Source organism: Pseudopipra pipra, chromosome 3 (genome assembly GCF_036250125.1).
Source record: "Pseudopipra pipra isolate bDixPip1 chromosome 3, bDixPip1.hap1, whole genome shotgun sequence".
Taxonomy (NCBI): domain Eukaryota; kingdom Metazoa; phylum Chordata; class Aves; order Passeriformes; family Pipridae; genus Pseudopipra; species Pseudopipra pipra.
The window spans coordinates 73,390,476-73,417,938 of NC_087551.1; positions in this window are offsets into that span (position 1 = coordinate 73,390,476).

The following is a 27,463-nucleotide window of genomic DNA, read 5'->3' on the forward strand; positions in this document are numbered from 1 at the left end:
AGTCAATGAAGAAAAGAGAGTCATTTAAGTAGGAATCTAGTGGTAAGACTTACTGACTAAATGTTGTGATTAGCATTTAGACACCTAGTTCAGATGTGGACAGTAACAGGTAGACAACTGCATGTACGCATAATCTTAATTCTGCAATGGAATATATGTATATAGAGATCATTGTGATGGGAAGCTTCAGAAGACTGAAAAATCAGACTGATTTATAAATGTGAAAGAAAACATTTCTAACCTAATTATTGTTAGTTCTTATCTATTATTAATCGTCACTGCACCATGTGAAAAACTCGCTATTTTTTACAGTTACATTCGGTCAGCTATCAGTATACCATACCCCAGAGCTGATGCCTTTGCACTGATGCAGTCAACACGTAGTTAGCTGTGATGGCCTATGGCTATTAGCCATCGAGTTGATCAGACCTGAGAGCTGTTTAACAAGTGAAACTTGAACAGAGGTCAGTTTGTTCTCTTTTTTTTCTAATTTTCCTCTTTTGTGACTGATGATTTTATGTTATAGTCTCCCTCCCACTGGGGGTTATGCTCTTGGTTTTGCTTTTGCCAGTCATTCATTTCATGTGTTCTGTACAATGTCCTGCCTACTTGTGGTGCTTTTTACTTACGTTTGTCTGTATTTTTTTTCTTCTTTAAGGTCTCCTACATGCAACCACACATCTTTTCCCCTTTGGAGTTCGTTCATGTGGCTTACAAACTCACATAAAATTATAAGAACTTAGAGTAATAGAATCATTTAGGTTGGAAAAGGCCTTTCAGATCATTGAGTCCAACTATAAACATAACATTGCCAAGTCCACCACTAAACCATGTCCTTAAGTGCCACATCTACATGATACTAAATAACTCCAGGGATGGTGACTCCACCACTTCCCTGGGCAGCCTTTTCTGATGTTTTCCATCCCTTTCAGAGAAGAATTTTTTCCTAATATCCATCCTAAACCTTTCCTGGAGCAACTTGAGCATTTCCTCTTGTTCTTGTTATTTGGGAGAAGAGACTGACATCCACCTTGCTACAGCTCTGAGCTTCTTTTTCTCCAGGCTAAATAACTGCAGCTCCCTTGTAAGGCTTGCTGTCTAGACATTAGTTCTGTTGCCCTTCTTTGGAGACACTCCAGTGTTATTATCCTCTATTGTGGCACATATGCTTATCCATTTCATATAGTTTGTAATAAATATTTAATTTTAAATCTCTCTATTACTCTTATTTCTCTGTCTAGACCTGGAAAGTTGAAAAGATTATAGTTTGATGAGAAGTTCTGTGTGACAAAAATCCTCACTTGTTTTATCAAATAATATAAATTTCTCCCATCTATTTTTTTAACAGCCACTGCTAGTCGCTAGCAAATGTGATTATCCGAGAACACAATAACAGTTTGAGTTATCGAGTGAGTTAGGTATGTGAAATTAATAGATACCCTTAACATTCAGGCAGGTTTCTAGTCTGGCAGCAGTACCAATAGCACATCCTGAATTTCCAATAATGATAAGCTGAATCAATCAGAAAATTGTTTTATTTCTTATGGTAACTATAATGTGATCACTCCAGAGCACTTCATATTTTAACTAACTGAGACATGAAACAAATAGGAGATTCAAGACATGGTTGTGCCTCTGTAGCTGCTGTTTTCCAAATATTACTGAATATCTCAGGCTGTCTAAGGTGTTATATTACCCCATTGTCACAGTGCTGGGAAGCTAATGTTGCCTAATACATAACTAACATTCTTTATTTCATATGCACCTCAATAAATAGGTGCACTGCAATGTACAATTTTTTTATCAGTATGTTCAGGAGAAAACACCTTATTTTGATTAACTTTTGAAGACATTGACACAGTTCAGGAAGATAAACTCTTTTTTAAATTTGGATGTCTAAATAATGTTTTCTGATGTTGATCTTGTCGTTGAAATGTAATTGTGGTTATAAACTGTCATCTGTAAGAAGGAAAGAAGCCAGAGGTTTCTTGATTAATAGGAGGAAAAAACACCCACTGACCTGCAAAACGTCTAACAATATTTCAGCAGAAAAGATACTGACCAGAATGAGCACAGTGAATAGATATAAAGTCCACAATTCTATGTATAAGTGTCTTTCAAGGAAACTCAAAGTCTCTGTAAACAGATTCTCCATAGGAAACATGGCAAAATATTATAGGCCAGACCACTTTTATAATGCCCTAATGAAACAGGTGACACTATCTTCTTGTGTAATATACAAATGCTCATACAGGAAGATAGACAGTAAGGCCCTTGGCCGGTACTTTCCCAAACAAATCTTCCTCAAGAAGACTGAGGGCGGAAGAAGGGGGTGTGTGTGTGTATTTATAATGCTCGTATTTGACAGTAATTAGGCAGGCTCCATTCAGAGCTGAAATTAAAGTTAATGGGAATAATGGAAGTCCTTTTTTCTGTAATTAACTTGAATCTGAATGCAACAAATGGCTTGCAATAAGATAAAAGAAAAAATTAAATATTTTTCAGTGTTGCTGCTAATTAGAATATGATTCCAGATGGAAGCTAAATGCTTGAAAATTTCATTGACTTCAGTAGAACACAAAAAATTCAACAGTTAAAAATAATGAATTTTGAACCATCTTACTGACAGGTATGTACCTGCCACTAGGAGAAAAGGAGGAGAAGGAGAAGGAGAAGGAGAAGGAGAAGGAGAAGGAGAAGGAGAAGGAGACGGAGACGGAGACGGAGAAGGAGAAGGAGAAGGAGAAGGAGAAGGAGAAGGAGAAGGAGAAGGAGAAGGAGAAGGAGAAGGAGAAGGAGAAGGAGAAGGAGAAGGAGAAGGAGAAGGAGAAGGAGAAGGAGAAGGAGAAGGAGAAGGAGAAGGAGAAGGAGAAGGAGAAGGAGAAGGAGAAGGAGAAGGAGAAGGAGAAGGAGAAGGAGAAGGAGAAGGAGAAGGAGAAGGAGAAAAAAAAATTGTGATCTGTTTCAGTGGGAAAACTTGGTTCCCATACATATGAAACAGTTTTGAAGAGGGTGGGATAACTATAACTCTGAATGATAATTTTAAAAAAACATAACTGTGATATCATCTTGTGTCTAGAACACACATTATTGAGAAGACATACAGTATGTCTATACTGAAGTATTGAGATAATCAAACTATTTTCAGTTATTCACCAAGGCACTTATAGCAGTAGCTGAACAGAGCTGAGGAGCTCAGTGAACAAATATTCATTACTAGGAAGCATATAAAAGCTGAGGATTTTTCATATTAATGGCTCTTTGTTGTCTTTAATGATTGCCTTGATACATGTCTTGATACTGATTCCCTACATGTAACTGAACAGTGTATATTACACATTGATGATTATCTTGAATATTTTATATGATATTTTTACATTGCACGTATTTATTTGATAGATACTGTTGTTTTTTTCCCTCAGTATATAATCTCATTTCTGGACCTGAGTTAAGGACTGAGTTATTGAGTAGCTATGATTGTACTGCCTAAAAAGTTTCAGATTGTCTTTCCAGTGCAAAATAATAAATTAACAGTTAAAAAAATCATTGATTGTTAGAGTACATTTTTTTGTTATCATAGGAAAATGAGTTTTATTCAAATTCTATAAATTTTTTAGATGCCAATCAGCACTAATTGGGACATGGGGATGAAAGGTGGCTTTAGTCTGTAACTGTTATCCTGATTTTGATATTCTAGATTTTCCATATAGAATACACTAGACTAGACTAGACTAAAATAATCTAATTGCCTGACCACTTCGGGACTGAAGAAAAATTAAAGCATATTTTTGAGGTACATTTTTATACCTTTTCTTCTAGTGGCATTTTGTTCAATTGCCTCTTCAACATTAGACATGGACCAGCTTTCAGAAAGCCTGTTCAAGTGTTTGGCAACCCTTTCTGTTGAAATATTAAGAAAAAATGTTTCTTAATATCCTGATATCCGTTTCCCTTATGCAACTTTGAACCTTTGACACATGTCCTGTCATTTTACTTAGACCTACTCTTGCTGTTAACATAATTAAGAAATCCTGTTTTGTTATCTGACAAAACTCCAGCTGAACTTTGGCCTTTCATGGCTTCTCTGTACACATGCAAAGAGCAGCTCTTGAAATCTTTCTGTAAAGCCCAACCTTGCTTCCAGAGATCACGGAATTTACTTAGCTGACTTTGATAGAACAATAAACACTCAAAAGTAGATTCCCAGGAGACACCATTAAGTAGCTTCCTGAATAGCTTAAAGTTTGCTCTCTTGAAACCCAAGCTAGAAACTCTGCTGATCCTTTTTCTCATTAAAGCAAAAATTTTAAAGTCATTTTTTGATAATAGTGGCCAAGACAGCCACCTACCATCACACCTCCCATTAGTCCCTCTCTATTCACAAAGAACAAGTATAGGAGTGCATCTTTCCTAATTGTCTCTCTGAGAACCTGTGATGAGAAATTTTCTTCAACTTACTTCAGGAATTTTCTGGACTTGCTTGTCATGGCAATCTGGTATTCCCAACAGATGTTTGGAAAATTTAAATCTCCCATAAGGACAAGGGCTACCAATATAGAGTTTTCTCCTAATTGCCTATAGAATAACTCATCAGTGTCTGGGTGATTGATGGTAGACACAACAATATCTGCTTTATTTTTCATCCCCCTAGTTCCTCATTCAGAGGCTTTCAACCACATCATCCTTAACTGTTAGGTCTATAAAGTCTCCCTTATATAAACTGCAACTCTTCCACATCACCTGCCCTGCTTACCCCTCCAGAACAGCCATCAGTAGCCTTTTATCTCAGCACTCCAGTGGTGGAACACATTTCATCAAGTGTCACTAGTACCAACATTGCCATAGCTCTGGGAATGGACTAAAAGACTGATGTTCAGATTGCAAGAGATAAATCAGAATTATGCTATTTCTCTTACATTTTTTGTTAAAGCATAACTACCTTCAATCTTGTCCTTCCTTGATCACACAGGAACTGTGGACAGAGAAATTTAGGCTAGAGTAACAGAGCTAGCAACTTTGTGATAAGAAGGGATTCCTGTAACTAGCTCTGCTTTGATGGTGTTTGTCTCCAAGGAAACAGATCAAACTCTATGTGTTTTCATTTCTTCTAGCATTTAAAATAAGTGTCATGATAAAACCTTGGAATGAGGTTTTAAATCTTTTAAATCATTTAATAATATGAATAGAAGAGCTTGATCATGAGGTGTTTGTTGATGACATGTTTTAAATTCAAAATGTTAATGACTTCTTATCAACTTGGAAAGAATGTTTTTTTCTCATCTGAAACAGGTCTTTTTGCAGCTGAAATGGGGTGGTGAGCCACCAGAGATCAAGAGTTCACTTACAACTGCATTTACTCCTGCTGTTCTTCAATGGAGAGTGACTAGTAGAAAGGACTGAGTCATATGGAAAGACATTTGTCACCAGCACATCAGACAGTAGACGCCAGCTTGTTTAAGTTGTTACAATTTAATTATGTTAATTTAAATAGTGCCATTTCATGATGAAAAAGTAACTGGTCTACATGGCAAATTTATTTAAATGGCTTTCTATTATCACTTAGCCTTGAGCACTAACATCTATATTAAAATTCCATTAATGAGACAGTGAAAATAAAAATTAAGTAAATAACTTGGAGTAAGTTTACAATTAGGAGAAGTATGATTCTTTATTTAAATAAATTTCTTCATCAAGAATATCTCTTTTTTATCTCATCTTTCTTCATATTATGAGTCATTTCTATCTGAACATCAGACAATCAGAATTTCATGAACATGTACCAAATATTTTTTTTACAAATGTCATAAATATCACTTCTGCTGCTGAAGCCCTTTTTGTTTGCAAGTCAAAAGACAACATATTTTATGTTATATATTTAAGTATTAAAGAACCTCTTTGTTAGACAGACATAATTAATCACAATTTTAGAAACATATGGCAGCTTTGACTCAATAAAACTACCTAAATTATTTCAATCATGTACATCTTACCAATGGTATATACGATTGTATAAATGTATAATGTAGTCAACACCTTTTCCCAATCTTTAGTTCAAAACTGAAGAAATAGATCTTGTACTGTTTTTAATTCACCTAGAATTATGTTTGTCCATAAAATCTTCTGCACTTGCTCATATGAAAAATATCCCTAACAGAAATCCTTATGCTATAACAAACATTATTTGAAGTTTACAGTGTAAGAACTGGCAGTGCAGGACATATTTATTGACCAAAAAAAAAAAAAGGCAAACAGGGGGTTGGGGAGATTTTTCTTAGAACTTTCAACAATTTTGTCAGCATCATGTGCCTAAATCAAATTCCTCAGATTATACATTGCACACAGGCAATTTATTTGCCTTATCAGAGCTACGACAGATCTTGTAGTAGCTAAGTTTATAACTTAGCTTTACTAAGCAAGAAATAAGTAAACAAAGAATTTACTTTTCATATGGTAATACAATTGGCATGTGTACACTTCGTGGCCAATTTTGCTATTTTCTGGGATTACATGTTTGGCAGAAAAACCAGAAGTCTAAAGCCAAAAGTTGACAGGGTCTGTAATTGCTTTTCTGTGCTATCAATGAAGTTAAAATTCACACTCATTGTTGCTGTCAATTTCTTGATCGGCACAAACAAGCAGAAGTATAAGCTGGGTAGTTAGACTCTGGTTGAAGATCTGGCCCAAAGTTTAGACAAAAATAAAGAAATTTTAAAAAGTTCTAATTCTCCATTGCAGCTGCAAGTGGTTCTTGTTTAAATACATATATAGAAATACTGAACAAATATTTTAATATTTTAATACTTTAAAATTTAATTATGAAGGAATTAAAAAAATAAGGGAATACTCAATGAAAGTAAATGGTAGAAAATTTTTACCTAATTAAACATTTCTTTTACACAATATGTAACTACACTGTGGATCTCCTCATAACTGAAAACTGTTTAAGCAAAAAACTCGAAATTACTTAAAAATAGGATTTGGACTGGTTTATGGTCATAGACTCAAAGAGTATTAGAATATGTTGAGTTGGAACGGACCCATCAGGATCATTGAGTCCAAATCCTGGCCCTGCACCAGACCATTCCCAAGAGTCACATCATGTGCTTGAGAGAGTTGTCCAAGTGCTTCTTGAAATCTGTCAGTCTTGGTGCTGTGACCACTTCCCTGGAGATCGTGTTCCAATGCTCAACCACCCTCTGGATGAAAACCTTTTCCTGATATAGTCATATATAAGGTAAATCTCCACCGACTCAGCAGCATGCTGTTACCTTGAGTCCTGTCATTGGTCATGAGAGCAACAAAATCAGTGTCTGCCCCTCTTCTTCCTCTCACAAGGAAGTTGTAGACTGCAATGAGGTCTCTCTTCAGTCTCCTCTTCTCTGGACTGAACAGACCAAGAGACCTCAGCTGCTCCTCGTACAGCTTCCACTCAAGGCTCTTTAATACCCTTGTGGCTCTTTGGATCCTTGTGGCATCCTTTGAATGCTCTCTAATAGCTTAACATTTAGCTGGTCCTAACATTTGGAATGGTTTCTGTCACCTCTTACATAGGGGTTTAAGTAAGTCCCTATCTGTTAAAAACTAGGAGGAAAAATAATGTGAGTATAATGATAAATACAGTAGTGCAAAATTATTCAAATTTTTCTTGCAAATTTCTGGAATAGGTGCAGAGATAGGATAGCTTTCTTAATGCCTCTAATCCTTAATATTTTATAGTAATTTATAATATCTCTTAGTGTAATAGTAATTAAATCTGGAAAAAAATTATAGTCAAGATTGGGCAGACAATACATGAAAGAGTATGCTGAATATAATCCTGAGGCTAATCACAGTTGTAATCGATGTGTAGGGAGTGATGTTAACCATGATGGATGCTTGGATGGCTAAGAGGATCATACTCATTGGAAGCAATTGCCTCCACAATTTGGAAGCACTAGAAAGGGAACCAGGTCTTGAAGTTCAAGTACTGAAGTTCTTATTAGCCATATATTTGCTTGGTTTGAAGTCAGGGTTGTCCAGATAATGCTATAGATTTTGACTTCAGCAATGTGTGGAGTGTAACCAGGACTGTCTTCTTCCTTACCTAACCTTGAATAAAACAGAGCTCAGAATTATCTACACGATACTGTCATTTTAGCGCCAGTTTTCTCATTAACCCAGTAAATTTGATAAGATTACAATACGGAATAATTTAGATATGCAACCTCACCCTATTGAAAATCTTGTGAGCTTTGGACATAGAAGATGATTGTTAAGAATTGCTTTTGAGGTTCTGTCTAGCTGAGATTTTCAGAACTTAATTACACTATTTCCTATTTACACATACAACTCTGACTATAAATTATGTATTTTAAACTGTGAATGGAAAACACACAGGGTTGTGCTTTAAACAGGGGAGCTTTATTCTGTATTGTTCCTTAGTCTCAAAGCCAAAAAGATTCAGGATGGAGGAAAACAGCAGGTACCATGTAAGTATACGTGGTTAATTTGCAATTTACAGGTTTATACTTTTGTCTTTCTAAGAAAACAGGAGGTGGATTGCAGGAAATATTTATATGCTCATCATCAGTGAAAATTAGCCTGTCATGACTTTCTATCTCTTATAAAAGGCAGCATCTATCACTTTCAGGGGGCAGTGATGAGGGTTTTCCTGCAAAGGAAACAAAGTCCATAGGTTGGTGGTATGGTTGACAGAACAGGAGCATCATCAATAAAGGCACAGTGCAACAATGACTGAATAAGGTAAACAGAGCAGGTTTTGTGATGGTAACAAGGATCAGTCCAAACTAGTGTTTGCCATACAAGTCTGTGGTGATGAGGAAGTCTGAAGGTTATGCCAGAATGTCAAGTAACAAGACAAGGCTGGATCAGCAAAGTGCAAAGCCAGGCATCGGCATACCTGTGCTGTTGCTCAGGTAAGGACCAAGGTTAAGCACCTCAGTTCCTCTGCAGCTCCTGAGCCAAATCAAGAAGGCCCTAACAAAGTTTCTCACACCGTTTTCTAACAACTGCTTGTCTCCAAAGCATCTGGATTCAAGGTTCCACAGTTGCTCTACCTTTGAGCTGACCTTGACTGCAGACAGCCAATTGCTAATGCACCAGTTCATTACAATAAATGGTCATCAGGTATTGGTGTGACTATTTTCTGAGCCTACATCTCACGTTTTCAGGATGCAGAATTCAGTTACTAAGCTTTGGATCCATGCCCTTTGTCACATCCATCTGTTGCTTTGTGCTAATCTATAATTGCCCTAAACATTTTGTGTTGGAGAGATCAGTTATTTGCAATAACTAGATTTAAGGCTTGGGAATTTTTGTCTTCCTGTCATTTTATTGTCATTTGCTGATGCTTTAATGAATAAGAAAGTACAGTCTGTTAGAAATGTTTTATCTTAACCTCCTTTAGAACTGTTGTGTTTTACTTTTTAGGGTAATCACTTTTTTGAATGAAATGCCAGGTAGGCTATCTGAAGCATTTGGTGTGTCTGTTCCAATCTATTGTAGAGTTCTGGCCTGTATTAAAGAACTGAGCCTACTACATTTTGTAATTATCTCCTCTTTCAAGTCTGAAGTAGGATATTCATAGACCTAAAGAGAGCTTAAAGACAACATCGTGCTTGTAACAGTAAGTAATTGAATGGTGATGCTGAGCTATAGGATGGAGTGTTGGTGTTCATTCAGTTCACAGTTTTAGACAGGTGGGCTTGTAAAGTGAATCCTGCAGATAACTGACTAGTGAAAGGAGTAGAGAGCTTTGCCAAGCTGATGGCACCAGACAAGCAGAGTATAAAAAGAATAATCTTTGAAGAAAATGATGTCTTATATACACCATTGATATGTAAGGAACAATATATCGAAGAAGTTAGGCTCATATAAACTAGAGGTATTAGAAACCATTAGATCATTTACGTTCTTGGGTGCCCAGAATGACTTGTTCACTCCCAAGCACATGAAGCGCATTTCTTGTTTGGATTTTTTTCCCAGTTGTTTTCGGAATTCTGTTTTCTCATTAACAATTCATAATGCACCTTAATGTGTACCATATTCTTTCTCATGCTGTTTTTCTGACAATATTTGTGTTTCTATTATGTCTGACTATACTAAGTCAGTGATTTTTAATTGTCAGCTTGAAGATCCAGCTGGCAACTGTGTCAAAATGGCTTGATTGGATTTCAGGGTTTCCATTTTCAGCTCTTGTTTACCTTGCTACATATTCACAGCTTACTCCCACTTCAGCTGCAAAAATTTCAGTGCATATCCTGGAAACACTGCAGCCTGCTAGATCAAGACATATCTCTCTGTGTCTTCCTGACACCTACCTAATCTCCAAAATAATCTTCTTTCTTGTGGTTTCATCAGTTCAGTTAGTGCATAATATATTTTCTACTAGTCTTGGCTACTTCTATATTTTTCCTCTTTAATTTCCCCCACCACCTAGGAGCAGTAATATGGCAGGGGAAATGAATCTTTACCATGGAATGTCTCAAAATTGACTGCAGATTTTGGAAATATAACAATTATAAGCTTCAGCAAATGGTCATATATGTAGATTTCTGTTCTCTCTAAACAAATGCAGAATAAAAACGTTTCAGGTATTCAAATTTCTTTTAAAAAATTCTTTGTTCCCATATAATGGGAAATTACCTTTTGCTCACTTGTTGTCACTTTCCTTAAATTTTGTGTGGTTTTTGCACAATCCTTATAGCCTGAAGCCTTAACTGTGAAGGATGCAGAATCACTTTCGTCCATAAATTCCATGTCTGTCTAGAAAAGACTCCATATAATGTTCTAGTGTAGTTTTAGTGATTGATCTATCATATTTCTTTCAATTATTTTTTTCTAAGTTGAAATTAAAATCTTTGGTCTTAAATCATCAAGTACTGCTTCTTCCTCCTTCTGAAATTCCACTAAAGCAGTATGTTATCTAATTGTTTAGAATTATCTTATTGCTTTAGATATGAAGCGATTTCAAACATTGATTTCATTTATATTTACACTATAAAAATCTAAATATCGTATCAAGGAGGGAGGAAAGGAAAAACAATTGGGACTAGGAATGTTAGACATGAATCGCCAGATATTTATCAAAGAGTTATTAAAAAAAACCACTACATAAAACCAAAGGCTTTATTCTTCATGTAATTGATACTGAAGAAAAAAGAAATTAACTATGTTTAGTTTTTTCAGGAGACATACTGATTGAACCAGCTGAATGCTAGCATAAAGAGTTCCCAAGCTCAAGTATATTCCCTACTCAAATTCACTGCATTGAATCAAAGTGCTGATAGTTCCAACTGCTGAAGAAGTTTCAAGTGACCCTTAGCTATGCAATAGAAGAATGAAATATCTGGTAGATGAAGCTTGAGATGGCTTGAAATGCAATTTTAAATTTTAGATATTGATGTTAAATATTAGTTAAGGGAAATGAGGACCCTAATAAATTTAAGTGATTGTTTGAATGGTTTGAATTAATTCTGGTAATCTGACTTTTTGATCCATATGCCATGGTGTTGGATTTAATGGGGCTAAGATTAGACAGATGCAGAAGAAACAGGTGAGAAGGAAGAGAAGAAAGAACTGAAGAAGCAGATGAGAGAAGTTACAGTAAGAAAAAAAAAATAGATTAAGCCATATTTGCATGCATAAATTAAATAGTACAAAGAAGCATCCCTGAACACTAGAAGTCACTTTGGTATGATTAAATAGTTGATACTCTCCCTATCATTGTTTTTGCTCGTGCTGTTCTGCTTTGCTTGGAATCTGCAAAACAACTTCCAAGCGTAGTTAGCAAATTAAAATAGACCAGGAACACTTACTTCCCAAATAGTGGACATATGAGTCAATCCATGCCAGATGGATTTGGTGTCACAGATCTCTCCTGAGCAAGTTTTAATTTTCTAGTAACAGGCATAACTGTACTAGGAAGAAGTAGCGGGGAGGAAGTACAAGACAATATCCTCTGTCCAAACGTAAATTTGAGTGTAGCAAGATTTCTAAAGACAAGTGAGTGATCTTTAAACAGAAAGACTTTACGGTTTTGATATCTGCAAAGCAGTTTAAGATGAAGCAGTCTAGGAAGTGCCCCATAAGATACATGCAATTTGTAAAGATCGCAAAGCTGTGCAAAATATCCTTATTCAAATTAAATAAAAGGCTTTCTTTTTGGTTTCTTTTTGGCTACCATTAAACACTTAAAGTTCAGTTTATGGTGTGGTAATATGTATTTAAAGCATAATTTATTTTTTATGTTATCTTAGAGCCAAAAATATTAGGATTTTTCAGATGAAGCTAATTTCACTGTGAAGAGCTTGACCAAAATACTGTGCCGATGAGTGGATAAATTAGAATAGGAAATGATGTGTAAAAATCTAATGTACAATAGAAAATATAGAGGGTCTGCTTGGAGAGAAAGGATTTACTCATGATAAGGACAGAATGAGACCTCCATTCTTAACTATATGAGATCAGACCACTATGGTTAATAGAGAGTTAATCATACTAGTGCAGTTACAAAATATTACTTTGTGTGCATGTAAACTAATTTGCTTATGGCATGTGAATTTTTATTGGGGATGATAAACTACAGTTATTTATGGAAATCTAGAGTCTCTTGTTTTCTGTTAATGCTTAATTTAAGCACATCAATAAAATGTATATTTGTGTTTATGATTTTGCACATTAGTTTTTGAAAGAAGCATATGTGATCAGCATATCTATACCAAGCAAAACTAATACAGGAAAAAAATGCACTTCATATTCGCTAGCATTCAAAGCCAGAAAATTACTTCATCCTGTAATACTTTAGACATTAGGGTAGATTGGTTGACATGATGAATAGTATGCATGTAAGCATTGCATGCTGTACTTTGTAACTGTTGTAAACAGTCTATTAATCTCTTTTATTATATGTGGGGTGGAGGTATCAGAAATTTTAAATTGGGCTACCACAGGATTATCACTTATCTGGTGTCTGAGGTTATTTCTAGTACCATGGTGGGTTGACCCTGGCCAAGCTCCAAGTAGCTCCAAGTAGCTAAGCTCCAACACGTCTGCTTGTTCACCCCCACCCAATGTGATGGGGAAGAAAATGGGAATGGCAAAAGCAAGAAAACTCGTGAGTCAGGGTGAAGAAAACTTAATAAGTGAACCAAAGCAATTTGTGCAAGCAAAGCAAAATAAGGAATTAATTTAATGTTTTCCATCTGCAAACAGATATTTAGCCATTTCTAGGAAAGTGGGGGTTTATCATGCATATTAGCTACTTGGAAAAACACACACCATAACCATGAACTTTCCCCTTTCCTCATCCTCTCCCTGCAGTTTAATTCCTGATTGTGATGTCATATAGTATGAAATATCCTTTTGTCCTGTTTGTGTCTCCTTTCAACTTCTTGTGCATCTCCAACCCACTTGCTGGGTAGGCATGCTCCTGGTTTTGCACTTAGATGATTGTGACCTTGCCTTGCTGACTTCTTAATTTGGCCTTGAACCTGCTCTGCTCTTCCTGATTGGATGCTGTGGAACTTCACCTTTTTCTAGTGATGCAACCTGATTGCCCTCTACAATGAATTAACTATCTGGATGGATGAGGGGAGAGCAATGGATATGGTCTACCTCAACTTCAGCAGGGCTTTTAACACTGTCTCTCACAATATCCTTGTAGACAAACTGGAGAATGCAAGCTGAATGACTAGACAGGGAGGTGCATTGAGAACTGGCTGAACAGCAGATTCCAGAGGGTCATAATCAATGGCACAGCATCTAGTTAGAGGCCTGTCAGTTGTGTCCCCCAAGGAAACATCCTTAGATGAAGGAGCAGAGTACCTTCTCAGCAAGACAACTGATGACACAAAGCTGGGAGCATACTCCAGAGTGCTGTGCAGCTCTTTAGAAAGACCTTGATAGTTTGGAGAGATGGACATGTCTTAATTTCCACACAGGCAGTACCTTCACTGCACCTGGGGAAGAGTAACCCCATGCACCAATACAGGCTGGGGGCCAACCTGCTGGTTGGTTCTTCTATGCAGAGAAGGACTTCAGAGTCTTGCTGGACAACAAGCTGTCCATGAACCAGCAGTGTGCTCCTGTGGCTAAGGGTGAGGTGATCTCAGCCCTAGTGAGGCTACGTCTGCAGTGCTGTGTCCAGTTCTGGGCTCTCTAGTACAAGAGAAACATGGAGCTCCTGGGGTGGGTCCAGTGGGTGGCAACAAAGATGCTTAAGGGACTGGAGCATTGCTCTTACGAGGAGAGGCTGAGCGAGTTGAGCCTGTTGAATCTTGAGACAAGATGACTGAGAGGGGACCTCATCAGAGTGTAAAAGTATCTGAAGGAAGGGTGTCAAAAGTATGGATCAAGGCTCTTTTCAGTCCTGCCAAGCAATAGGAGCAGTGGGCAGAAACTGATGCACAGGTAGTTCCATGTGAATATGAAAAAGAACTTTACTGTGCAGGCGACTGTGTGCTGGATTAGATTGCCCAGAAAGGTTGTCAAGATCTGTCTGGATGTAATTCCCGGAAATGTGCTCTAGGATGACCCTGCTTAAGCAGTGAGGTTGGACCAGATGACCCACTGTGGTCCCTTGCAAACTTATTCATTCTGTGATTCTGATCCTGCAGTGCCTTTTTTTTATCTTGCTGTCACATGCTTATCTTGGTTCCCAACTTGTCTTTCCTACAGGAGCAAACTATTCTTGCCACTTCCTGAAAATATGGACCACAAATCATGTTTCCAGGTTACATTACAGCAATAAAGACACATGGAATGTCACCTCACACTTCCTCAAACAAAAATTTGTTGGTCTTTTCTGATATATAGATAGGGCATATATTTTTTTCCAGATTAGTAGCACAGTTTCACACCAAAATGATTCAGTTTTTAAGAAGTTGAAAATCCAGACCTATGACAGGTCAAGCAACCTGTTTTAAAATCAGCTTTCATCCTAAGACACTTATCAAGTTCTAGTATGACCACCTGATTCTCTTATCTCATTCTGACATCCTCAATCTCCTTTTTATTTTTCTTTGCATGATAAATTATTTAAGAAGCCTCTATCTTCCCACAAATATGTACAGCTCTTACCAGGTTCAGGCCTCTGATAATAAAACAAGTTGTTACTGTGAAGGAAAATAAAACTCACCAAATTCTGTGCTTTGTAAATCAAAAGTGAAAAGTTAGTAGGATTCTTCTTCCTAATCATAGTTAGCTGAGTTTATGCTCTGAAGTGTAAGAATTCACTGTCCGCATCCTATATTAAGTACAACTTTATTCATATAAAATGAAAATCTCACAAAAATAAATACATTTTTTTCCCCCCATCTTCTGATAAGGCAGTCTTAGGTAGTCTGTCACTACAAAAGAGGAACAACAAAAAACCAGTGGCAAATGTAGAAATTTTCTTAGGGAATTGAGTAGCCAATAAAACAGAAACTGATGTTGTGTTGTGGATGAACTTCTTATATATGATAAAAGGCATTGAAGTGTTATTCAACTACAGTGAAATTCTAACAGTGAATTTGTTTGAAACAATGAGAGGACAGAGATGTAATTTATAACGTCCTGTGAAATCCAAGATGGGTTTAATATCGTAAACTCAGCTCACAGTCCATTTAACAAACTTTGTTAACCTCTTCTCTGGAGCAATTACTCTGATGTGAGCTGATATAATTTATGTCTATGTTAGTTTGGTTCTTTCATCCAAAGACATTACCAGGGTCCTAATCCTATAAATTAGAAAACAAGACTCAGATAATCCTTGGAAGACTCTGTAAGATCCCAGGCTCACCCCACAAGCTCATCAAAGGGGTTTTATGCCAAAAAGATGTAAGGCCTCAAAATCCACCTGATGGATTTATGAAGGGGCCTTAGGTTCTTTTATAACCTAAGGCAGTGTATGGGAAAAATGTGACAATGCTTTTTAAGAGGTCAAAATAAAACACTTTTACTGGCAAACTTTGGGAAATAAGGGAACTTGGCAAAAGTTTAAAGCACGCATTCAATCAACATAAAGCATTTCACAAAGCATTGACCCGGCAAATTCTAACCCATCCAGGTTTAAGTTACCCAAAAATCATGGAAAGGAAACTAGTAGAAAAAATAGAGAGAGAGAGAGGGAGAGAGAGAGAGAGAGAGAGAGAGAGAATTATAGCTACCACCTTCGATCCAGCACAGATCCAGCTAGCACAAGTCCAAGGACAATAGGACCATGACAATGTGGAGGACTTGTGGTGTTGGTTTTATTTTCTCTGGACTCCTGTGGCCACCCCCCACACCTGGGGCTTCCGATCTGCCAGTCATTTGGGATCTGAGTTAGGGGCTCCAGGGAGTATGGTGTGAGGTTTCAGATAAGCCAATGGCTAATAGCCATTCTGGGCCTGGGTTAGGAGCTGTGGGGAGTGTGGTGTGGGGCAGCGCTCCCAGGGTGCCAGTGACTGACAGCTGCTCTAGAGGCTCCCAAGGAGGCAGGGTATGGGGGCAGAGGACTATTCAACCTTGGCAGAATCTGATCTGCCCCCTCCAGGCCAAACAGGGTTGTTTCAAGCCAGTAACAACTTTTTTTCCAGTCTCTCATAGATCCCTGGAAGATTCCTAATAATAAATGCTAGATTTGTAGCTAAAACAAAAACTATTATCCCATGGTTGTGCAATAAATTCACACCAGTTTCCAGTCACTGTAATTCTTTTTCTTCTAGCTGCAGAACTTGGTCTTTTATTATAGGGATTGGTGATCTCATTCCAATTCTAGTAGAACTGCTGGTCAAAATGTTCATTTCTGGAAGTGGGTCAATAGGATACTCCCATGTTAGGTTTTGAATTCCTGAGCACATATTTATCCTGAATATATGAACCCTCACCTGAGGGCAATATTTTATGATGCATTACTGATAGTTTCCGTAAGTTTCTAAGAAAATACCTGACACCTCATGGAAGAACTCCTTATTAGAAGCTGTAAATGCAGCAGTCTGGATTATCTACCTGCGTTGTCTTCTGATTATATGTTCAAATACTTGAATTTTTTTGTTTCTTTGCTCATTTGCTTTGAGATTGTTGTTGTTTATTTTGTTGTTCACTTTGGAGCTAGGGAACCTTAGACAACTTACATGGTAGAGGGTTTTACACAAGATTTGTAACTGTCATGCCCATAAAACCTATTATCATTACAGGTAAAAGTAATGGTAGACCATAAAGGAGACTCAGAAGAGGAACTTTGGCAACTCTGCAACATTTCAAAACCTCCACTTAAGACTGCCTTCAATTATTTGAGAGTTTCTCCAACTAAAGGAAATCCGTCCTTTAAACTGTGTTTCTTATTTGTTCACCACATTGTCCCCAAATAAGCCTTAAATAGTTTGGGCTCATTCCAGCTCACTTTAGGCATCTAACCAAAGTGGATTATTTGAGAACATATTTAATTAAAACTCTTTTTACTCTCAGTAGAGACAGGCACCTGAATCATCCTCTGTTTACCAATTGCAAAGGAAAATTCAGAGCAACTTCTGAATCAGTGAATGCCATTTACTGGCTGAGATAACGGGTTAGTTTGGGCCCTAGAGTGTTAATGGTTTAGTTGAAGATCTGAGAAAGTAGAATTATATTTGTCTTAACAAACAAAAAAGTACAATAGGAGCAGATATGTAGAGTGAAACATCTGAGTATGCCTGAACTCACCAAGAAAATTTTATTTTGGAGTGTTGCCTGGTCCCCTACTCAGACACTCTGTTGGAGCACTTCTGGAGATCATCTTCCATGCTACCACCTAATGAGGGAAATTCAATGTTCAGACTGAATTTCTACATTACTGGTTGTTACAGTGCAAATATTGATAGACTGGATCTGAATCACAATAAATGTGATTATTACTGTTCTAGGACTGTGCTTCATATAGCGACTGTTGAAATCAAGTTTACAGCAGTTTCCTGTCTTATGCACATGCACAGAAAGAACTAACTGAAGGACAGAGCTAATGCATCCACATTACATTAATTTATATGATTCTTTTTTATTATTTAAATTTTACCTCCAGCAGGAAGAAAACTGCTTTTAAGAAATTAGAGGTGCACGCACTTTAGAGTACACTGTAAGGTACTAAAATGCAAGGCAATTTCCAGTGAAAAATCAACCTAGGCCTTCCCCAAAAAAACATAACTCCCTCCCCCACCCTCAGCCAAACAATGAAGGGGGGAAAACCAATATCTTGTGCACTAAATTTTTACATAGATGTATCCAGAGAAGAGTCTATGATGCAAACCTAAGTGTAGGCAGCAGGGATCATCAAGACATCCACTTCAAAAGTTTAGCAGTGATTCGAGTTTAAAGAGTAAGGTACACAGCTTTAAATGAGCAAAAACATCTGCCAGAAGGGTTCCAGGGCATCTCTTTAGAAACATACAGCAAACAGAAGAAGTGTCAGAAAAAGAAGTTGAAAGTGAAAGAGCAACTTGAGATGGAAATGAAACAGGCCTTTTGTACTTGAAGCATGCTGTAGCATGAAACATCAGCATATTTTGAATTTAGAATTGGGCTAATACTACTCCAGAACCATAATATTTTTCTCACATGAAGGCATACTTACGAGCCTATACAATAGATACTCTATGAAGCATGGCTCAGATATACAAAGCAGAATAAATATCCTCCTTCAAATCACCTGTAGCGTATCAAGTTGAGCTTACTGGGACTTAAGTTTATTGTACAAATACAAGTCCATGTTGTCACTACATTTTTGGAATTGTAAAACAGGTTAATACAATTCAGATTAAGCCAACAAACTGAAAGCAAAATATTTGGAGTTGGAGCTGGCAGCTTGTAGTAGCTGCTAGTAATCAGACTTTGTTGCCTGGGCCACCTTTGTATTTGACTTTGCATATTTTCATTTGAATACCAACTGTTAAAAAGTATATAGACTGCCCCAGTAATCTCATATGCCAGATGATATCTTGGAATTATCTGTGCAGGATTCAGACAATGATGAGAATACAGGGTATTTTGAACTGCATATCTAGTTTAATAGGCATTTCTGAAGTTTTAAAGTCCAACAATAGTAGAGTTACTACCTTTAATGTTTCCAGTGCTTCTTAGGCTAAAAAACTAAACTAAACAAAAAAACTCCAAACACAAACAAACCAAACTAAAAACCTCAATGAAAGTAAACCAAAAACCAAAACTAACTAGTAAAAATGAATTTGCCAATGAGGTTTTGAAGTCATAGGGTAAAATGTTAACTCATTAAAATTTGAAAATAAGGGATTTCTGTAAAGATAGGATTTCTGTAAAGAAATTCTTGCTCAAATTCTTTCACCAGAATTCTGGAGAATGGTTAAAAATTTATGTTACAGAAAACATTTCTGATAACTACAGGATTTTTGTTTTCTTTTCATATGATAAGTCTTATTGTTCAAAAATATGGGTAACAATAATGTTGTTTTAAGACATACCTTCTTAAATATTGTATTTAAATGGAAAGTCTGTACTGTACAGCTTTAGTGATATGCAAATGCTAACATCAACTGCTCACAGGATTCACTAATCATCAGCTGAAGTAATTTGATTATCTGTATTGCTATTGATGATAATTTAAGACAAGATGCAACACCAGTGCAGGAAATAGGCATTTGGTCTTTCCAACTGAAGATCAGCATGGTAGATATATAATTTAAAACTCTACAAGAAAGAAACACTAAAACCATATTGTTCACTAGATAGTCATATCTAATTTTTTTTTTTTTTAAATAAGAAATTTTATTCTTTTTTAATTTTTCCCCTTCCTCTTGCTATCTTTTATGTCTTGGTAACACTTTAGGTCTGGGAAGGGAATAGCACACCATACAGTTATAAAGAGGTGTCCCTGCACTGGCTTAAGAAAATATACATTGTCTTAACATGCATTGTATTTCAACTGTGTTTTCGATAATGGTGCTCAGTGCATTATTAATTAAGCATCTTTTTAACAGAGAATTGCACCTCCAGAGTCCAAAACTAAAGCAGAAGACACAGAAAAAAAACAAACAAACAACTGATCCATTTCATAAGACCTTTTCCCTTTCCTTTCCTAGTCTCATTCCCTTTGATTGATTACTCTTTTTAGGCCTCATTTCTTGGTAAGCTATGAGGCAATCATAATCTTCATATGTCTTTAACACCATCTAAACTAGGAAAGCAGTGAAGAATTTTTTCTGTTCCCTGCTGTCCAATAAAAACAAGCTCAGACAATTCTAATATCTAAAACTACATCAATGTAACAAGCAATAAGCAGGTTTTTAGAAGTAAAAGGCACTTGAAATCAGTTACTGCATAAACAGTACCTTGCCATACACAACAGTTTTAATTTTAACCCTGATTTTAAAGTTAATAAGACACTTAAAATAAGAATTCAAAGGAGAATTGCATTCATGTATTCCCTTAATGATGCAAAGAGAATGTTTCTGGTTTGTGGACAGATGTTTACAACTTGCCAGTTATGTTTTGATATTGATCAATCCAGCATTGACTGCATTTTGGAAAGTTTAACTCAGAATAAAATTTATCCTCTCATTATAATCACATTAGGCATAATGTTTTTTTTAATGTATAGATCTGTCTCTCTCCTATAGAACAACAAAACAATACAAATAATTTAATAGATTATATACTAAAAGGATAATCTGAATGGAAAACAACAGGGGACATAGCATTGTATTTTAAAACACAAACACTGATCAAAAATAATGGTCATCTAAACCTAATTTGTGATTTCCCATGATTTCACTACTAACCATTTTAGGTTTGCAAATTCTAAAATTCTAACGTTGTTATTTAGTGCATATTCTTTAGTCTTGTAACTTTACAGACATCTCTGAATAAGGTCTGTTTTTAACAGAGATTTACGTGCTGAAACAGAGTTGTGAAAAATCAGGAAAGTAAAGAAGGTGGAATGCATTCCCAGAGACCCGGTCAGGAACACAGTTCCCTTCCTCCTTTCAAGCTGTGCAATGACAAAATCCACAGCAGGATGAAGGAACTCTGCCAGCAATGAGAGGAGGGAGAGCAGTCCCTGGCTTGAGACATCTGAGGAGTACAGATAGGAGTAATCAAATAATGTGTAACACTCCATTTTAATATCTTCAGTTTCTATGGAGCTGAAAAACAACAGCATACTCTAAAGGATCTTGACTGTAAAAGATCCTGTATTTTAGTAAAATTAATATCAAGTCACAGACAAGGATACTGGAATTTAAATATTGTTTATATTTTAAATGTTAGAACAATCCTCAGCGCATCTTTGAGTCAGGACAAATAGAGTTCTTCCGAGCACACAGGGCAGGTATCCTTCCATACCAATAGTTTTCATGTGGAAACTGTCATGGATGCCATAGCACTTTTAAATGTAGCCCATGGAATATAGTCAGCCTGTGCAGCTATGTTTAGGGCTAGAGGACAGGCTCTGGAAGTGTTATGTTTAATAACTTAGGTGTGTCCAGAGCTTTCCTGTGAGAACAGCAATGGAGCAGGAGGTGAGACAGTAAAAGAGCAAGGTACTGCAAGCTCCTCTCTCTCCTCATATCCATTGTTGCCTCTGCATCAAATTTGCTCTGTTCCATGTTGATGACAAATGCTCCGTGTTAATTTTATACCAATGCTTGGACACTTGAGACAAGAAACTTTAAAATAAAATAGTACAAACAGAGTACAATAAATCTTATATTGTTTAATGTGTAGTGGTTATGATCCAGACTATTTTTTCTTAAAATATGATAATGGTGTGTGTAGCATGAAGTATTACCGATGTTATACTTGATGATAACCATCACAGGGTTATCTTTAGTAAATCTTTAGTTTGTGCAATTTATTTTCTAGACTATTAAAAAAATATTGATTGATTTGTATCAGGATAAGGCATATGTTTCAAGTTTGATAGATTCTAGCAAAATCAATTTTTATTAAATGTCACATGAGGAGTTATTGTTCTGTATCGAATGAGTCTGCTTGTGTTATGCCTCTCAGGAGTGTATCAGATCACTGAGAAACACTGGATAAGAGCTATTGCCATAAGTGGCACATTTTCTATGAAACAAAACCAATTCTTAGTTGAAGACTTCCTAAGTTTAAATAAGCATTCCTTATATACAGGAATTTTTACTGGTTTTTGCTGGGAAAGTTAATTTTCTTCATAGTAGCTCATATGGGGCTATGTTTTTGATTGGTGATCAAAACAGTGTTCACAATACAGTATTTTTTCTCCTTGTTGTTAGTTTAAAACACTGACTTTTGTGACTGAGATGAATTGTTGTTTTCCACACAGAGTTCTAGGGGATTTGTGGGACATACGAGGTACATGAGAACAGTGCATGTGAGAGTAGGGAAACTGATTCCTGTTTCAATGACCCTGAGATAGACTTATGTAATACAAAACAATTTTTCAGTGAATATTGAAGGCAGAGATAATCAGCTTTTGGTGGATAATGAAAAGCCTTATAATGTTTTTTCTGCATACAACTCATGAGCACACAAATATTTATTACTTAATAGATATGGTAAATAATTGGGACCTGCCAGACTAACAGTTTAAGAATCAATATACTCACTCAACATGATAATGTGTGCTGTCCCATGGTTGCCCGTTATTTGGTAAAGAAGTGTTAACCTCAGTTGCTCCTCAGCAATCATGCAATCATTCTTCATAAAACTGAGACTTTGGTCACAGACAGATGAGCATTATAAATCTGAGCCATAGGTTACAGCTTCACAGACAGTCAGGTTTGCATCTTTGAAAGGCCACTAGCTGACATCATAGAGCTTTTACTATAGAGCAACAGAAGTGACTCTCCTCATTCCCACCACGGAATTTTACCTGTTGTTTCGAGAGGATATAATCTACTCTGGTATCTTTCTGCCTGAATTGGCACTGCTGGAGAATGCCATGACTAGCAACACATCTGTACCTCCACTAGTCAATGGGAGTCACTGGAAGACAATCTCAGGCTTAATGTGTCTGAGGTCCATGTGCTGGTGTAGATACTTGGCTTTCTTCTCCCGGTTGTTCTTCTCAGGCATTTCTTCAGCTACAATGGGTAGCGCCACTCTTCAAGGTCAGTCTACATCTTAGAGATTAAGTAGAAATTGGAGCCACAGTTAGTTACAACAGTCTACAGGTAGAGAAGATTTTGTGGGGAACCTTACATATTCACTGACCATTTACATATCAAAGATTAAGATGTTGGGAAAATGGAGGACACCTCCCCATGTTTCGGTATCTACAGTTAAAGAGAAACAATTGAAAACATTCCTGAAATATTTAATAGTGTGGCAGTTTGAGCCACATTAAAAATCTAAAATCCATTTTTTTAGACTTCCCCCCACCACTTCCCACAATTTATCCTAACACCGGAGAGAAACTTTCAGGCCAGAGGCTTCTATAGAGGAAGGGGGAAGTATATACATTTATTTACACAAATAAATACTATACAAACTAAAAGCAACTATATATATATGTATATTACACTACTATCAGTCAGTCCTTTCAAGCCCCTCCTTTAACTTTAGTCCAGGAGCAGCCTTTAAGGTTGATATGTAACACAGTCTGCCATGGGAGTGTTCTGGGCTCCTGAACACTCCCCCCTCACCAAGTTCCAGCAGTTGTTTGTTGCAGTTTCTCGCCTCACGAAGTCCAAGAAGATAGCTTTGAGTCCTTGCTCTTCTGCTGCTGGTGATTTCTCCCTCTCGGTGTCTCACCTCGGTTCGTAGGCTGCTGCAGTGTAACTTATCAAGCGTCTGTGTCCTGGAATCTTCATTCCTCCATGTCAGTTCTCGGCTGCCCCCGGTCAGCTTTGGCAGGCAACTCCCGAGCTCTTGGCTCACCTCCAATTTCACCTGGGACTCTTCTCCCGAGCGCTGGGCCTACTTCCACGGCCCGTCTCTTGGCTCAGCTTCAATGCTGAGCCTCAAAATCCGCCCCCCACCAGCCTAAATGCAGTGTGTGGGGGGAAAAAGCCCCCTAGCCTTGGCCACAGGCAGCTCGGTTCAGTTATCCACTGTCCCAAGTGTCTCACAGCTGCAGTGGGGGGGAAAGAAGGCCTAACCTCCTCCCTCTTACTTCAGGTGCTGTGAAATTCTTCTTTCACAGCACACACTCCAAATGCTGACTCTAACTCTAGCCAAAGGCTGAGTTGGGGCGTCGCAGGACTCCCCTCTCTCCCCCCCAGGAGGGGAAGAGAGGGAGCCCAGCCACCCCCTGGCCTTGTCCACCTACACGCAGCAGACACCAACAGCACAACAACCAAGACAGAACTGCCAACAGCTTCCACTGCTGTGATACGTGATTTTGAGCAGAAGCGAACAACATGGATAGTGACTGGCTCTCCAGGGAACACTGCCCTGGCACCCAATCACCTCTGAGCCCCCCCAGCCTCTCAGGGGGGCCAATCTCAACCTATGACAAATAGTGACTGAGAATTTTCAATTTTACAACACAGAGTGCAGTCTCTCTTGAAATATTTCACTCTTCCTAAAATAACTGAAGATTCTATGTGAAGAATATTTGCAAGCTAAAGTTAGTGTAAATATATCTTTTATTCGTAAGCAGCTTTGTATTCATGTGCATTCGGTGCTGGTGCAGCCTCATCTTCAATACTGTGTGCAGTTCAGGACCCCTCAATTTAAGACTGTTCCAGTCCTTGAATGCAACCAGAAGAGGGCAGCAAAGTTGGTGAAAGGCTGAACGGTGTGTCCGAAGTGGAGTGGCTGAGGACTTTGGGTTTATCTATTCGGAGAAAAGGAGTCTGGGAGGAGTGACTTCACTGTTCTCTACAGCTTCCTGAGGAGGGGAAGCAGAGAGGGGTGCTGAGTTTTCTTCCTGGTATCCAGTGATAGGAGACATGGGAACAGTTCAAAGTTGTTTCAGAGGAGGTTTAGGCTGCACATCAGAGGGCATTTCTTTACCAAGAGGGTGGTCAAACACTCTGAAAAAGGTGCCCCAAGCCTGTCAGTGTTTCAGACACATTTCTACAATGCCCTTAACAACACAATCTAACTTTGTTGGCCTTGAATTGGTCAGATAGTTGGATAATTGTTGTAGGTCCCTTTTGACAGAAATATTCAATTCTATTCTATTCCATTCCATTCTATGTAATCTGTCTGTATATTCCTATATCTATCTACCCAGAATTAGTATATGCTAAGCTTTTACTTAAGAGGTAGACGTAAAAAAAAATAATAATCCTGATTATGTGTTGAATCAGTAAGGTGTAAAAGAAGATGTAAATAAATGTAATTTTGCAAAATTAGTGTAGTGAGAATGTCTACTGGTAATCCTTCCTCTAGTAAAGGACATTAGTAGCACTTGTTATATATTGAGTACAATTGGAAAGGCTGCTGGCATAAATAAGTTTTAAAGGCTGAGAATAGAAGCAAAATTTTAATCTAGTCTGCAAATTGAAATAGTTCTGAGAGACAATTTAAAAATTGATATTCATAAAAACATTTTGTTCTGTTTCTTCTCTGATCCTCGTAGGTTTTATAAGCATGCTCTGCTGCCTTTACATAGTTACCATGGTATATACTCACATAAATGAGGAGACAGTCAAACCCTTCCCTTAAATTTAAAGTCTTTACACTTCTAGCTATTTGAGTTTCATTTTTCTACACCTACTTCTTCCCTCAGGCTTTTTTCTTGTACCTTGAGTTCTCTTTCTTTCCAAACTTATCATCTACTTTCAAGTTAAATTTATTATTATCTTATCAGTCAGAATATGACTGATCACAAGAAAATCACAATAAATACAGTGAATGTATATTTCAGGGTAATTCAGGAAGTTCTACATTTTAACATATTTACAATATGATGGAGTCATATATAAAATAAATGAATAATTGAATAAAGCTGTTTATTACAGCAGAAATTCACAGGTGAACCAATCTTTTATAAAGACAACACCTCAAGCTAACTTTGTATTCTCTATATTTGAAACTTTGTCAATAGTAAAAAAAGGGGAAAAACGTGACGCCCCAGTGACAGGTTACAGCAATAGTGCATGGTAATCAGAGATGAATTTAAATGGTGTAGTTTGAACTTCACTACTGAAATTGCAGCAGTGCAACATTCAGTGCAGTCAAATTACAGAAGGCAGAGTAAATCACATACATAGTCATCCCTGCATTAAGAAAATTCTGACACTGGTCAAATCACAGCAGTGACAAGGAGGTCTACTCTTTACTGATGAATAATAAAGCTTTTGGAATAATCAATGTGTAATATTGATTCAATTTCCTTCTTAATATATTTAAAAACAATATCTAGGCTCTAAAATAATTGAAAATCCCAGAGTAAAAAAAAGGCAAGTTTGTCACTAGTAGTTTTTCATCCACTGGGAATAAACAATATTTAGATTCCTTGAAAAAGCTTCTTATTTAACTTTTCTCCCAGTGCCAGATTGAATCCCCATGAGTAAAAAATAAACAAAAACTTCATTGAAAAATGACTACAATTCAAACTCTGTCCTACAATTACTGCTTTTCTAGCCTTTTCTATACGTGACAAATATGAATCTACAATAGGTACCAAAATGGAAATATAAGATTTCTGAAATGGAAAGTCCGTCTTCTAAATGTGAATTCATCATTTACCACTTGATAAGCACTACAGAAAAAGTAAAGATGTGTCTACATAAAAAATCTTTTATATTTTTCATATACTTCCATGAATTCCCTCTTGCTATATCTGGAAAGAAACATGTCTGATACCCTCCAAAGAATGCTCAGAAAACAAAATATCAGTTATTTTTACTCTTTTATGACATTTTTACATTATTTTACACTTTCACTGCACGCCTTTAGCTAGACAAATGCAAAATATGTCTGCATAAGTGTATTGGAAGCCAAATGTTAAAAAGGTCCTTCATATTTGATGAGTTACAGTCTAAACTGAAAAGTCAAAAAAAGAAGAGAAATATTTAAAAAATACATAGTCGTGTCCAAATATATAGCTTTTGTGTATTTAATTTGCTCAATTCCACCCCATTTCATAGCTTTGGTCTTCCTAATATTCTGACTTCAACTTAATCTGCAATTACTGTCCAATTACTTTCTACAGCACAACATTATCCTCTCCCTGCCTCCAGTAATCTACCAAATCTTGTCAAATCTAGGTTTATTATTTCAAATCTAGGTTTATTATTTCAAATAGACAGAGATCCCTAGATTTTGCTGGGTTTCAGCAGCTGGACAGAAAGAAGCCTGGACCTGGGGATTCAGTTCATGGGATTCAATACCTCTTGTTACACCTTTCACAGAAGTTACCTAAGCAATAGACAAGGAGGTTTAGGAAATGTAAATTCATAACATCAGCAAATAGCTCATTGATAAGAAATATAAAACAATTAGAAAATTTTCTAATATCATATCTTCTTCTGAGAATTGATCACTTTATTCCTGGTAGTAATTTCTTTTCCCTTTTATCTGTGACATAGCAGCTTTTGACCCCTTCTGTGGAAATTCT